This window comes from Danio rerio, chromosome 12 (assembly GCF_052040795.2).
Source record: "Danio rerio strain M-AB ecotype USA chromosome 12, GRCz13ab, whole genome shotgun sequence".
In the NCBI taxonomy this organism is placed as follows: Eukaryota; Metazoa; Chordata; class Actinopteri; order Cypriniformes; family Danionidae; genus Danio; species Danio rerio.
Window position 1 is genome coordinate 42,809,213 of NC_141032.1, and position 14,998 is coordinate 42,824,210.

Sequence of the window (14,998 nt, forward strand, 5' to 3'; positions counted from 1 at the left end):
AATTACGGTACATGACTGGACCAAGTCTGGCTTCCAGACAAGGGCCAAACACAAACCATATCTGGGCCAAGTCTCAGCCAAGTTAATAACTCATAACTGGGCCTGAACTGGGCCAGATAGGTTGGTGTGTCACGATTGCAATGAAAATGATAAACCCACGGAGTGATTCGCTTTAGGCACACTATGGGCACGCTTTTTCTCAAAGTGACCTGATTGGTAGAATTTTTTTTCTTTACTCAAAAATGATTTTAGTGTATTTTAAATGTGGGTCAAGACTGGCCAAACTCACATGGCCCACTTATCAAATTTTTAAATCTGGGCCAAATACTACGTTTTTCATCTGGCCCAGATCTTGTGTGCCGCCTTAAAAACGGTGCCACCTCTGCCAAACCTGGGCCATGTTTGGCCCACATGCTGTATGCCAGTGCCGGATGAATGCCTGCTGTGCCAGCTTTATGCCAAATCTGGGCCAGAATTCTTTGCTACTAGGGTGGCTATAATCTCACCAGATGAATTAAATAGCTCTATTTGGAAAAATTTTCATTAGTTTAGATCGACCGGCAGGATGAAGTCTCTTTTCTTAGCGGTACATCTGCATAAAATACAATAAATTACAACAATACATAATTACGACAGTTCTAAAATTTAAATAAAAAGTTTAGTTGAGCAAGAATTAACGAATCAAATGTAAAATAACATGGTTGCTGCAATATTGGTCAAACTGTAGTAAATCTATTGATCTGCTGTCACACTATTATAAATATATAATATATTTCTTTATGGGTTTCATCATGTTCTAGAGCCATGAAGTCTTCTGTCAATTTTTTAGAAAGTGTAATTATTTAACTGCTTCCCATTCCTAGCTTGAGTCTTATGAGTCAGTGTGTGCGTGTTCCATATCTCAAAACGTTTATCTGGAAATGTTTAGTGCAGCAATTAAACAATCAAATGTAAAATAACATAGTTGTCACTGTATAAATAATTTAAAAAATAATAGTATTCAATAAAATCTTTATCTTTTAATCTTTAATAAATAATCTAATCCTGTGATGTGACTATTGCGGATACACATTGCAATATCGATGCTTCAACGATAGATTGTTCAGCTCTATTTAGTTCACATCCTAATCTACACCCCACATGTGGTTTAATCAGTGAGTCTGCAACCCGTTTCATGAAGCAGTTATAATTTCATGAAGCAGTTATAATTGTTATTATAAGTAGCTAGTTAGCGTCTTCAACAATGCATTGTGATGTGATAGTTCAGAAGCGAGTTACTTCATTGTTTGGGAAACACAGCCCAGGGCAGTTGTCAGATCTAGTGCTTTGTGTCTTTAAATACCCTCAAAGAAAGAAAGAAGTGCATGCGAAAACCTCCTGGTGTTCGACATCCTGATCTGAAAGTCCTAGCTGTGGTCGAACATCGGCAAAGGGATGGTAAGATGAGGCAGACAGAGGAAAGCAGAAAGATCAGTGAGGGAAACACTGTCAGCGCGAGCAGAGGCTTCGGAAAACCCTGCAGCCTCCACAACACTAGCGGCAATGACACATCATTTATGGGTCTGAAACTTTCTTTGTCCTGAACATAAGCTTTCAGTCCTTTGATATCAGTTCAAGAGCTGAATCCACAAAGCAGCGCAGAGCAGTGGAGGCTGTTCCTGGAGCTGTGCAGACCCTTAGACTTTAACACTGAGCCTCAGCGTCGACAGAAAGACAGCTGCTGTACTGAATCTGCCTTTATTGTGTTAGCATGAGCTGTCTTGCTGTCTGCATTCATGTCATGTTATGTCCTAAATGAAATGTAGCTTTATTGTGTTGACAAAGTGATGATCATTTTGATGGTATTTTGTTATGAATTAATGATGTTAACGATCACTCGGTAACCCTTTTAATTGATAGACCTTATCAATGACCGATTAAGCATGGACATTTAAAGAATAAGGTATACTTTGCGCTGTGAGACACGTTAGCAACTTTACACATTACATAATCCAGTATGTGCAGTTTACGTTACCTTATGCATACGCTCACTTGACATTGCATAGTGGATATGCCAAAGTACATGCGCCGATCTCTGTTATTTCCACTGGTACTGCTAAAAAAAAAAACAGGCTTCATAATAGTTAAGTGGGTGGGTTGCAGGTGGATACGATCAATCATCTACTTTCTCTAAAATATTAAGGTGTTTTTTGACAGACTGGCACAAATATGCAGACTGATTTTAAAAATCTCACATGACGGCCAGACTTCTCCAATCTCACAACAAGTTTCTGAGTTCTCATCCTTCAGGCCGAGTTCATTCTTCTGAGGTAATCCGGGAACATGTTTAGTGCTGTGAAGAGTTTGTAAAGCCTGTCCTGCCACCCGCTTCGAATGTTATCACTCGATTGAATGGTTAGCAGTGGTTATCAGATGATAGATATGGGCCAGTAAGAGCCTTCTGCGTCTACTGGTAGGCTCAGAAGGCTGTTATCATCCATCCATGGGTAATCAGCTATATTAATAAAGAAGACTCCAGATCCAGCTCTGCTTTTGCATAACTGTGAAGGTTGGGTTTCGGATTAGGGTAGGGATAGACGTTAACAAAATACAATTAATGGGAAATTTAATAAATAATATAAATAATTATTGTGGTTAATCAGCTGTACTAATAGAAAATACTGCAGATCCAGGTCTGTTTTTACATTGCTGTCAGGGTTGGGTTTCGGGTTGGGGTAGGGATAGACGTTAGCAAAATACAATTAATGGGAAATTTAATAAATAATATAAATAATTCTCGTTAACTTCCCATAACCATGTGGATGGATAATAACAGCCTTCTGAACCTAATAGTTGGAGCAGAGGGCCCCTACTGGCCCATATTTATCAGATGATAACCTCTGATAATGGCCATTCAGTCGAGTGGTACCATTTGAATTGGCTGGTCCTGCTTTTGGTGTCAAATAATTTATTGAACAAACCAGTTTTTGTTTGGTGCTAAAGCATAGCCTATAGCAGACCTTATTTTGAAGCACTTCACCTCAAATGTTAATCTTTCATCTCGTTTATTTTGTAGATAACTGACCATCAAAAAAAAAACATCATAAATTATACCAAATGAATCTTGTTCCAAAAAAAAATGTAAAAAATAATTATAAAAATAGCCTATTTGAACTGCATATTTTTGTTTGTGCCTTTCTGCTGCACAACAGTGCATTGATGATTTGTTTCACTTTGTGGAAAATATGGGTTAATCAATGATCCACTGTAATTGTTTTATTATAAACCTCTGTCATATATTTGCTACTATTTTCTATTTTTACTCTGTCATATATTTTTAACACAAGTCAATATTTTAAAGATTATGTCTAGAGCATCTGATATTTCCTCATTAATAATAATAATAAGGGTAATAATAATAATAATAATAATAAAAAAAATAATAACAATAATAATTAAAAAAAAAAAAAATAATAATAATAATAATGCGGCGAGGCAGTGGTGCAGTAGGTAGGGCTGTCGCCTCACAGCAAGAAGGTAGCTGGGTCGCTGGTTCGAACCTCGGCTCAGTTGGCGTTTCTGTGTGGAGTTTGCATGTTCTCCCTGCCTTCGCGTGGGTTTCCTCCGGGTGCTCCGGTTTCCCCCACAGTCCAAAGACATGTGGTACAGGTGAATTGGGTAGGCTAAATTGTCCGTAGTGTGTGTGTGAATGTTTCCCAGAAACATGAATGAATAATAATAATAATGTACTATAATTATGATTCTAGAATCATGGTTGATTTGCTGTGTATTTAATAAACAACTTTAATTAAATTGGTTTATAATAATAATAATAATAATAATAATATTATTATTATTATTATTATTATTATTATTATTATTATTATTATTATTGTCATTATTATTATACAACATAATAAATATAATATAATATAATAATATACAATTGTTTTTTTTCCCCTGTATTGTACTCCTGTACATCCATGCGCATATAAAAATGGTTTGAATCTCATTGTATTACCCATCGATGCATTGTCGTTGTTGTTTTTTTTTTAACAGAATACTTCATTTTAAATGGTTGCATAACTGCGGTAAATGTTTTTAAACATCTTATTCCACATGTCTGCTGTCTGTGTCTGCAGATTACGAGACTTTAGATCAGAAACTCAAGTTCTTTGAGCCCAGCTCTTTCTTCTAAGTCACTTTAGTATGAAAGCATCTGCTAACAAGCTGACTCATTCATGAAACTTTCCTCTGTGTCTTTGTCCTTTGTAACACCTGAACTTTTAAATGAGTTTTTTTTTTTTTTTTTTTTTTTTTTTTAGCAGCACCATATGTTCACTGGGCAATTTGAGAGATGACTTGAAACAGTCATATTAATTCATATGGCATGGTTATATCTGCACTCAGATTCTAGACTCATCTTTATTCATGAGTACACTGTGTCAGGGAGGAACACTGGAGTTTACAAATGGATTTTAACGGTATGTGGCGTATGTTGTTTTAACGGATATATCATTCTTTCTCAGGTCTTTGAACTATAACAGTATGGTCTTAGAAATGAACACACTTTTATTTTCCTTTTCATCCTGTAGTGGTAACAGGATTATATGACAATAAGAACATTTAACTTAAAAAGAAAAAAGATAGAGTCTCATGTCTCTATTTTCATTTGGTAAAAGAAAAAAAAAGTCAAAATTCTTGCAATAATAAGTTTATGTCTTGGAATTATGCATTTTAGTCTCAGAATTGTGCAAGATAAATGAAAGTGGTAACTGTGAGATGCAATCCCAGAAATACAATATATTTCACAATTCTGCTTTTTAATAATCTCACAATTGCTTCTCACTAAAAAAAAAAAAAAAAAATATATATATATATATATATATATATATATATATATATATATATATATATATATATATATATATATATATATATATATATATATATATATATATATCGCAGAAATATAAAGCTCTGCCATCTTCATTTCTGTCTGTTTTTGTATTCTCTCATTGAGTGTGGTTTTTAACATGACTACGATAATTGTAATTCAGCAATTAATTTTTTTATGGTGAATTATTTAAACTAAAACATAACATTACATTTTTAAAAAGTAATTCAGATATGATTATTTAATTTTGAAAAGTGCGTTATTTTACTCGTTACTTAAAAAAGTAACTCAAATTCTGACTTTTATCTTGGAATTGCAAGGAAACTAATTCTGAATAAAGAATTCTGAGTTGTATAATTTTACGTTTTGTCTTTATATCTCACAATTTTAACATAATTTCTCAGAATTGCATGCATTTAAATTTAAATTGCGTGGAAAAAGATAGAAAAACAAATTTTTTCAACCCAGGCTCATGCTGATTATGAACCCCGTATACTTTTCTGAAGAGCATCCCAGGAGCTGTTTTTTTTTTTTTTTTTTTTTTTTTTGCAGTTTTTGTTTTCGCAAATCCACCAGAGACTGCTTTGTACACTTTTTAAGATCTCAATTTCTCTTGCGAGTGCCATTCGTTCCTACCATCCTTGTAAATCCAGCAGAGGGCGCTGTTAGCTGCATGACCAACTGACTAACTAAGAGACTAACAGACCAACCGATAACCCCACCCACCGCCTTCCCTAAACCCAACCTATAGTGTTTATAAAAGCCCCGATTCTGGTTACATAATTCACGATCTCTAGAAATGTATATGGACTACGTTTTCAAAATGAGCCTATGTTGTATCTTTTGCAAGGTAAATAAAGGTAATTCATAGGCGTGCCTAATATTGCGCGACTAAATATCACAATTATTCTTCACTTTTTAATGATCATTCATTTATTTATTTATTTATTTATTTATTTATTTATTTATTTATTTATTTATTTATTCATAGATTTATTTATTTATTTATTTATTCATTCATAAATTTATTTATTCATTTATTTATTTATTGGTGATATGGTGACAACAAGCTTCCATAATATAAAATACAAATCCAGATTTGTATGAGGCAAGTAAAAAAAAAAACAAAAACAAAAAAAAGCAGGTGGGCACTTTTGAGCCAGTTTTGATTTAACTTTTCATTTAACATCCCAGATGGAGTCAGTTTATGACTGCATGCTCATTTTAATGAATTTTGTTTTATTGTAATGCTGAGAAGTGAACAACGTCAGAACTTCTGATTGAGGAAGGATGTAACGGCAACTGTTTTTTTATGCAAGTGTCCCTAGTTGAAAACTTTTATTAGCAAGAAGAAAATGAAATCTTCCGAGCCAATAAATCACTGGCATGCCTAATTCTCCCTCTTGCTGCATTTGATTCCTGTTAAACGAGAAGCTTCATTAGGCCGACTGTAAAGCACTGCTCTACTTCTGCTCTCCCATAAGAGCACTTTCCAAGCAAATGATAATTGTGTTAATTTGCAACGCTTTACTTAATGGAAACACTCATTCTGAATCATTGTTTTTTTTTTCTTCTTCTCCATTTGGTCCCATTGGATCAGAGTCCTTAGTATATATAGGCTCCATACTGAGGTCCTCCAGTTAAAGTAGTTATATTAGAGATTTTTATTTATTTATTTATTTATTTTATTGCACAAAGTCAATCCAGCAACTGCAGGTAAAACTGTCAAAATAATGATTAACCACACTTCTCAGAGTTTTAGGGTATGTACTCCAAGCTAATAATCTCTTGGCAATAACTATGATGAGTCATATTCCAAACAGCAACAAACCACTTCAACTGAAAAAACTAAAACATTGGCAACAGTGTTTTTTAAACCCTCTTAGCCAATGCCAAATGACAGAACATTCATTTTAATTGATGGAAAAAGCTTCCTTTAATTTGGTGAATTTGACAGATTGCCTGCAGTCTGTCATTTCATTGCTGCAGTCTGTCAGCAGCTGGCTATTTGACTGGTCATCTATCTGGAGCCTTATTGTGGTATTGTTTGTTAGATTAGTTATGCATAACAATATATTTTTATTTTTAACTTGTATCTTTAATAATTCTAATTTGAAATATTAAATTATAGAATTTAGTTTTAAATAATGAACGGCTGGGTCAGTTAGCATTTTTGTCCGGTTTCCCCCACAGTCCAAAGACATGTGGTATAGGTGAATTGAATAAACAAAATTGGCCTTAACGTATTTGTGTGCATAAAAAAAAAAGTGTATGAGTGTTTCCTATTGGGTTGATTCTGGAAGGGCATCCGCTGTGTAAACCATATACTGGAAAAGTTGGCTGTTGATTCTGCTGTGGCAACCCCTGATTTATAAAGGGACTAGAAGACGAAAAGAAAATGAATGAATGAATGAATGAATGAATGAATGTGATCTCTGGCTATAATGCAGTTCACCATGCAATTTGACATGCTTTTTTTCTACAGCTAAGTGTTTTCTGCATCCATTGTGTTTTGAGTCCTGACTTACTGTAGACCGATGTCAATCAATCTCCTCCGTGCCATGTCTCCTGTACGGTACAGAATGTGTTCAGCTTGACAAATTTATAAAAATCTTCGATCGCTAACAGTGTGACTCAGGAGTGCTGTACTGTACGTTTTGATACCACAATGTCAACAAAACGTTCTGCTCTGTCAAAGTAGCCATGGGTCGATATAAGATTCTGATGGTATGATAACCTTAAATAAAAATATCACAGCTTCGCGGTGCTGTGATTACTGCTCTAAAATATATTCTTTTAAAATGTCTGGTTAAAAAACTTTTTTTTCCACTTTTGAACACAATATATGTTATTTTGAGAAACATTTAAAATATTTTGGAAAAGTAGATGTCCCTGGCTAATTAATTCAAATTAATTATCAACTTCTGCTGTCTTCATTTATTTTAAAAACTTTTTTTTTTTTTTTACTATTTGAAATGGCATCCATGGATATCTTTTCTGCTGGAGATACTGTTGTTCTAAAAAGCAAATAAATAAATAAATAAATAAAATAGATGAAAAATCTTACGTATACAGTTGAAGTCATAATTATTAGCTCCCCTGAATTATTAGAGAGCTTGTTTATTTTTACATTTCTAAGCATAATAGTTTTAATAACTCATTTTTAATAACTGATTTATTTTATCTTTGCCATGATGACAGTAGATAAATTTTTTCTAGATATTTTCCAAGACTCTTCTATACAGCTTAAAGTGACATTTAAAGGCTTAACTAGGTCAATTAGGTTAGCTAGGCATGTCAGGGTAATTAGGTAAGTTATTGTATAATGATGGTTTGTTCTGTAGACAGTCAGAAAAAAAAATTGCTTAAAAGGGCTAATAATTTTGCCTCTAAAATGGTTTTTAAAAAATTAAATTGCTTTTATTCTAGCTGAAATAATACAAATAAGACTTTCGCCAGAAGAAAAAAATCCTTGCCCTGTTAAACATAATTTGGTAAAATAAATAAATAAATAAAAAGGGGGGCTAATAATTCTGACTTCAACTGTACCTTAGGAACAGTATAGCAGAAAATTGTGACTGTTTGAAAACCTTGACTTTTCCAAACCGTGGTAAACCTTGAAAATGGTTATCGTCCCATGACAATGTCAACAGGCATCTTGCAGTAGCACACAAAAGGCAGGGGAAGATACTAACCATTGCGCAAACTGTTGAAATTCTGAACATGCTAAAGGAAAGTCGCGTGCATTACGGAATAAATAAATGAAGATTGAATGGATTTAATTTTTATGTTTCATTCTATAATAGTGAACTTTTTTTCTACGAAAGTTTAAACTTTGAGTGTTTAAACAAGAGAGAAAAGTGTGAACATCGTAATGCCTGTCTAAGAAAAGTGTAACAAGCGTGTAGTAAGAGATTTACAGCCTTAAAACATCTATATTAATTGTTAAAAATAAAGAGGACTACTTCGCAGATTTCACCTATTGCGGGTTATTTTTAGAATGTAACTTCCACGAATAACAAGTGACCACTGTATACACATACACATTATAGTTGTCAAAATTATTAGCCCTCTTGTGAATTTTTTTTACAATTGATGTCTCGCAGAGCAAGGATTTTTTCCATAGTATTTTCTATAATATTATTTCTTCTGGATAAAGTCTCATTTGTTGTATGTTGCCTAGAATAAAAGTTTTTAATTTTGGAAAATTTATTTTAAGGCTATATTATTAGCCCCTTTAAGCATTTTTTAATAGTTTTATCACTGCCTCAATTTCTCTAGTGTTTAACAATGTAAACAATAATGCATTAGTTTACAAATCATGCACTGTAATAGATGTGGTTTTAGGTGATTAAATAGTATAGTGTAAGGAACTGGTTAATTAATACTCTGCCCTCTAATCATCATTTGCATGAAAGGTAAAAACAGTTTTCCCTCTCTGAATGCATGTAATGCTCACTTCAGCTGGAAACTGCAGGGAACTGTAGATTTTGTGGAGGTTACATAACATATTGACCATTTTTTTTCTTACATTGAAGCTGGGTAACAGCTTGGCAGTGAGTAAACAATCACATTTGCAGGAACACTTTTTGGGTCCCATTTAGACTAGTGCGTTTTCATTTTCAAACCTTTTAGAATGAAAACACTCTTTGTCTAGTCTACTGTTCTTACCGAATTTCAGAAAACAATAATTCTGTCCAAACTATATAGTGTACAACACATGATGAGTGACCATTCATGCTTATGGGCATGCTCATATTTTGGTGGTATCTGTACTTACTGTCTACTGTACCCGGTGTGAAAAGGGTCATATGAGAAAGACCTTTTAAGTGTCAGGAAATTATGAGCAACGGTCCAGAAGAGCGGTCAGAGAGGCATTGTAGATAGCTGCTGTTTCACAAGGGTTCAGCAAGTTTTACCAAGTCAAAATTAAGACTTATTAACCCTTTCAAGGCAGGCGTTGCTGATTTGCAACAGTTAAAAATTAACTACCTTATTACTCCAGATACATATATATATATATATATATATATATATATATATATATATATATATATATATATATATATATATATATATATATATATATATATATATATATATATATATATATAATTATTATTATTATTATTATTTTTTTACTCAAAAGTACCACTGCAGGACTTGGTTGTCCATTAGCAACAAACAGTTTCCCAACTTGCTCATCAGATGACACACACACACACAAAAAAAGTTTCCTGGAGTACCACATGACAAAGTGACTTGGAAACATGACCTACTCAATGAGGATTTGCGTTATTGGATTTGGATCCCATATTGTTTTTGCTGTTGTTCTGCCACTGAAAAGCAATTTGTTTTACATTGTTTGAAAAGTTGTATATAAAAAGTTAGTGTTCATATCATATACAGTCGTCAGTGTCTAATTACCACACTGAGCAATGTTGCAAAATTGCAACATCCCAGAACGCCTTGTATGTGAAGGTCTCTCTAAAAAAATAGTCAGAATTCTATTGTACTACCCCATATGATAATTTTCCCCAAATATCAGATTTTTCCTGTTTCTAAAAATTGCTTTGAGCCTGAGAGGGTTAAGATATTTTTAAGACCACTGTGAAGGAAAGGAAATTTAAGACTTAAACAGAGCTAAATGCTTAGGATTTATTCAAAGAAAAAAGAATGACAAGAATTACAAACTTGGGGTTGCACAGTGGTTTAGTGGTTAGTATGTCACTTTACAGCAATCAGGTTGCTGGTTAGACTCCCAGCTGTGTGGAGTTGTTCATGTGGGTTTTCTCTGGGTGCTCCATCTTCCCCCACACTCCAAACACATGCACTATAGGTGAACTGAACAAACTCAACGGGCCGTAGTGTATGTGTGTATGAGTGTGTATGGGTGTTTCCTAGTGTTGGTTTGTGGGTGGATGGGTATCCGCTATGTCAGGGCTGCTCAGTCCTGTTCCTGGAGATCTACCTTCCTGCAAAACACAGCTCTCACCCTGATCAAACACACCTGAACCAATTAATTAGGACCTGAACAGCACTTGATAATTACAGGCAGGTGTGTTTGAAATGGGTAGCAACTAAAATCTGCAGAAAGGTAGATCTCCAGGAACAGGGTTGAGCACCCCTGCGCTATGTAAATCATAGGCTAGAATAATAGGTGGTTCACTCTACTGTGGTGACCTCTGAAATAGAAGCCGAAGTAAAATGAATGAATTGCAAGCTCTAAAATCTATAATGAACTAAATGTATGCACAGCAGTCTGTCTAAGTCAGTGTCTTCGCAACATATGGTCTTTAAGTACATGAAGAACTATAAAACAAATGTTTTGTAAGGAAGATAATTAAACCATATGGTGAATAGAGATATAAATAGAGTTATGTTAAAGGTTTTATTGAGATGGATTGTTGGCGATTGTTTGAGTGTTGGCCAGAATATGTAGCTTTTCATGGACATAGCAAATTGAAGACCCTTTTAAAATGATATACGACCTACAAGACTTTTTAAAGCCTAAAATTTTAAGTCTCTGCTGACTCCCGTTCAGACCATCTATACTTAAACAGAAGTCCGGTGTTTCTAAACTCAGACTTGTTTCCAGATAGACTGATAAAGATTTCTGCACTCCTGTTTATTTAAACCAATCAGGGGACGACTAAGGGCATGCAAAAGTGTTTCCAGAAAAGTGTGCCATATACATCTGACCTTTAGCCAAGGGTCTGTGGCGGAGACTACCAATCCCCCATTCTCAGAGGTTTCACTGGTTGAGGGGGGGTACTACTGTAGGAGTTATGATGATTCTAATCTCAACCACCCACCCCTTCCCCAGTCTTTACTTTTGTTGGCGACACCCAGCCAAACCCGCCAAGCCCAACCCGACTCTCCCAGCTCTTTGCTTAGTTCATGACACAAAAAACACCACACCACCCCCTGCAGTTCACTTTTGTCCATGACCACCGACACACCCCCCACCCCCCACCCCCAACCCAACCTATTTACTTTCATACACAACACCATCAGAATGTTGTAATAGGGCCCGTACCAGCCAGTGATCCCTACCCATACTGCGTGTCTACACTTGGATGGATTAAATGCAGAGCACTAATTCTGAGTATGTGTCATCATACTTGGCCACATGTCATGACTTTCACTTCACTTTCAAAATGTATACGCTTTAAAACAAAGGCACATTAATCTATATACCACATCACTTTTGTTCTTCCATCAGTTAGGAGAACAGACAAGAGGAAAGTCTCTGCAACCCTAGAGCTGGATGGACTTCTTAGAACTGTTGGGAGATTTAAGTGACAGACTCGATTGGCATTTAATCCAGTCAGCCTGAGGTCTCTCCGGGGCTTAAGCTCCATCCGTGTGGGTTGGTTTTCCTCCGTCCCCCTGCTTGCCGCCCAGAGCCAGGCTGTGATGGAGGACATGCATGGGATGGAGCTCAGGACACCAACACAAAGCTCCGGGCAGTGGTTCCAGATGGCTGCTCGGTTAATAGAAAGCTTAGCTCGGGGTTGGAGTTGCTCAAATGGTCGTTTCTCTGAAGGGAATATCTTCGACACGTCTTGGACACTTAAAAGCTCCTGATTCTATAGTGTTTACAGTGCAATGTCGTATTGACTAGAACACACAGCAAATGAACGGGAAGACAAACAGTGTGTCTAAATCCTGGCAAACATTTCACTCTGCTTTTTTAGATCCAAGGGGCTTTTACCTCAGGCAGTCTATCTGTACTGCTGCTATTACTTGGGCTGATAAACATCGGCTCCTCTAGTAGCCAAAAGTGCCATTGATTTAGATAGAATCTGGAGACGATCGCTGCACCTTTTCCAGCTGAATGGAAGTCGCTGGAAGTGCTGAACAGAGGAAATGTCAGTCAATAGTGTCAGAAGTTTCTTTTTAAAGAACAGTGTTTGGGATTATTGGGGTTTTTCTGGGGAATTTATTACATTTTATTTGTTATCTGATGCATATGAATTGAAGAGGGGTCTGGTTGCAGACCTGGTGCAGTGCAATCTGGGCTGCATCCAATGCTTTTTAATGGGCTCACCTAACCCCACCCCTAACCCTACCCGTCACAGTGACTTCACTAGCTCCATTTGATTGCATTGTGCCTGACATTGCATCGCTGAGTGATGCAGTCTCAGCATCCATCATAAAGGCTGCATCCAGATACTGTTGACAAATTGTGTAATATGATTGAAAAACATACACAAACATACAGTAGTTAACTTTTGAAGTATATCAAAAAAGTTTTTTCCAAATTGTCCTAAGATATGAATGATTCAAGGACAATTTTTTGAAACACTTCAAATCTTGACTATTGTATATATTTGATTCTTCATTAACATTAACCCAGTGTCAGGTAAGTTACTTTAAAAAGTAATCGATTCTAAATTACTGACTACTACTGAAAAGTTGTAATCTGATTACATTACTAATTGCTTAATGTAAAAAGTAATCAGATTACTAATTACTTTACTTTGAAGTTACTTTTAAAACATATAAAAATACTAAATAGACTGTAGCTCTTTTTATTATAAAAAAAAAAACATTTCAATGGTGTCAGATCCTGGCTGTTTCTCAATTCCAAGAACGCAGAGAGCTGAACGAACGAACTCGGGAGACCACGAGACCTTCATGCGTTTTAAATGGAAAATTATTTGAACATTACAGGATTCATACAACGATTTATTGTTGTTCCCCTTTTCAAAATATATACTATGCATAGAAACATTATACATATACATTGCACAATATAAATAAAACAGATTTAATACAAATTCCATCAAATAAACACACTTAATGTGTTTATTCCTTTATTAAGATGTCCATGGTGATGTTTATATTCACCGTCTCATTTAGGGAAACTGCTGAGATAAATAAGTGATATCTCTGAACTTTAAAAATACATCTAAATAAAATGCAGCGCTTCCCACACCCAGTCACAATGACTTCTGGGACTTCTAGAGTGAGATCGAAGCTCAAGTCTGCATCGGTGCATCCTCGATATCAAGAGCACATCCGGGAGGTTTTACGCATGCTATGTTCTTGCGGTCTTGAATATTGGAACTGAACTTTGGCAGCTAACGATGACATTACAAGAAAACAAGAGGACGCAAGACCGCTGAAGAACGCATATTGAGAAACAGAACCTGTGTTCCGTTTGCTTTCACCATGTGACCCTCCTCATGTGCTTCTTTGTTCCAATTCCCGCCATTTATTAATGCTCATTATTTCCACCTGTATCTTACCGCCTGTATGTAATCAGTTTAATAATTTCCTGTGTATTTAAGTCCCTCGCTGGGTCCGAAACCTCATACTTCCATACTATATAGTACGCTAAAATCAGTATGCGAGCCGAGTAGTATGTCCGAATTCATAGAATTCGAAAATCAGTATGCGAGAAGTACCCGGATGACTTACTACTTCCGGCGAGATTCTGGAGTGTGCATCCCATGCACGCTGCGCTATCCCATGATGCCCCATGAGCGAATTCATGAATGGGAGTGAAGCGACGCAAATGACGCAGGCAGGTCGTGTGACCATGACAAAATGGCGGATGTAGTACGTCCGAATTCCATTCATACTTTTCACATTCATACTGTATAGAACATACTTTTCTAACAGCCGAGTAGTACGTTTACATTCAAATGCAGTACCTACTGAGTAGTAGGCGGTTTCGGAGGCAGCCCCTGTGTTCTGTTAGTTCCTGTTTCCGATATTCTCAGTTGTGTCGTCACCCCTTGTCGTTCATATGTCTCCTGTATTCTTGATGTCCTTCCAAGTAAGTGTTTTTGAATAAATCTACGTGATTTGATATATACTGCGATCCTTTTGCCATCCTGATTGAGCCAAGGTGTTAAATGGGTTGATCACAGCGGCTTGATATATTCAAAAGACTTAAAGATGTTCAACCAAAACTTAAAATTCTCTCATCATTTATTGTTCAAAACCGGTTTGCCTTTTTTTTTTTTTTTTTTTTAAACACAGAAGACACTTAGAAGAGAATTTTATGCCTGTAACCATTGACATCCATAGTATGAAAAAGCACTGCAGTGTTTGGCCGTTCTGTGTTTATCTGAGGTAATTAATCTACCAAATTGTGTATATTCTTGC

The 14,998-nt window shown here is 35.6% G+C and overlaps 1 protein-coding gene and 1 long non-coding RNA gene across 2 annotated transcripts in view; both read left to right on the top strand.

Moving 5' to 3' along the window:
• The window catches only part of cdh12b (cadherin 12b), a 320,630-nt gene that overhangs the window by 97,222 nt on the left and 208,410 nt on the right, over positions 1-14,998 (top strand). The window lies entirely within an intron of this gene.
• LOC147841474 (uncharacterized) lies at positions 10,017-13,783 on the top strand. The gene is made up of 3 exons (XR_015504813.1): positions 10,017-10,284; positions 11,037-11,736; positions 11,810-13,783. It is a non-coding gene; the product is annotated as an uncharacterized LOC147841474 (long non-coding RNA).